Source organism: Mandrillus leucophaeus, unplaced genomic scaffold, assembly GCF_000951045.1.
Source record: "Mandrillus leucophaeus isolate KB7577 unplaced genomic scaffold, Mleu.le_1.0 Scaffold92, whole genome shotgun sequence".
In the NCBI taxonomy this organism is placed as follows: domain Eukaryota; kingdom Metazoa; phylum Chordata; class Mammalia; order Primates; family Cercopithecidae; genus Mandrillus; species Mandrillus leucophaeus.
Window position 1 is genome coordinate 3,676,164 of NW_012110030.1, and position 1,611 is coordinate 3,677,774.

A 1,611-nucleotide genomic window follows, 5' to 3' on the forward strand; every position below is an offset into this window, starting at 1 on the left:
TAAATTCCTGGAAGTCTATCAATTGTGTTTCCCACTTTGAATCTAACTTGCCACCAGTTTTCTTGCCTGGTGCCTTCCCACATTGTAGATCCTCGATCAATAATTTTCAGTAAGTTATTGTTGCTAGGGCCCCATCTAAGATAAATAAATGGTTTAAAGTATATAACTTTGTCTTTATATCTCTGAGAGCTAACACAAACCAAATCCTTCAAAACTTAGATGGTCAGATGATCAAATTACATCCAAACTTCAAAATATAATTCCTGGCAAGAAATTGAGAGCTCTGTGGTTCAAAATATTGATGATGAGGGAGTAAAACCTCAGCAATTTCTCGGTGCCTTGCAGGGTCCTTTAGCTATCAGAAAAGAACAAAGGATTAGAAACCTGTATTCTAATCTGAGACAATATCTTCAATTCTATTGTAGAAAAGAGTAAAGATTTCAATGGAGATGGACACCGTGGTTCTGTTTGTTACTCTATCACTTTAGGGAACTTACCTAACCTCCAAGGGACTCAGGGCTTTATCCACTGAATGCTGATTGAATGATTATTTTGAGTGTGAGAGATAATGTCCGTCAACGGAAGAAAAGTAGTATCCTTTCAGCACATTGTCTGGATTTCATTGCCATTGTAAACCAGAAATAAAATTATAGCACCCGCAATTGATGTGAATGTACCCTCCTCTCAGCCAAGGCATTCCAAATTAAACTTGAAAAACTAGTTCAGGCCATGATGGAAGTGGGGAAGGTTGTCCAGACTTATCTCATTGTAGTCTCCCATCTTTGGAATTTAGGCACAACTGATCGGCATTAACATTAAAACAGAGATCTTACGAATGACAAAACAGACTCTTTGTACCAATAAGATACCAAACTCCAACCTATCACTGACATAGCATTGCATAGCAGATAGCAAGCCCTGGAAGAAATTGAAGTATTTTATCCCAAAATACATTATTTGACATATTTTGAAATGGCCCTGCAAAGCTGTCTCTTGTGAGAAAAAAAAAAATCCACGCGCTATAAAGAAACCCCTTCCCTTTCCAGGGCTTGTCCTAATCCAAGAGAGATTAATTAAGAACCTGGTACCTTTTTAGATCTGAAAAGAGACATGTACCACCTATTCTTTCTGAAGACTGCTACCTAGAGACTTCATCTGCATAAGAATCTTGCTCTCCACACTCCCTTATCTTAACCAAAACATTCTTTTCTATGGATTCCAGATCTTTCAATAATTGCCAGTTAGAAAAGCTTTGAATTCACCTATGATCTGGAAGCCCCCTTCAAGTTGTCTCATGTGTCAAGCCCTGGGTCCTGGTCCAGCCCATGCTGAAGTCTGAGGGGAGTGGGTGGATAGGCAGAAAGAGCACTTGGGGGAGCCGTAGGCAGGTGAACATGGTTTTATTCAGTAGCAGTTCTCTTACAAAGTTTACTTAAACTAACTTTCTCATTAGCAGCTTACTTTCTTTTTTTTTTTTTTTTCTTTTTAAGAGCACTAACTTTTTTATTACCATAATTGAAAAATTATGACTTGGAGAATGATTCTTGTCAGGTAACAACAAATTCATCCACCTGCTTGAAAGAAGCTTTTCCATGTATAAGGGAAACGATA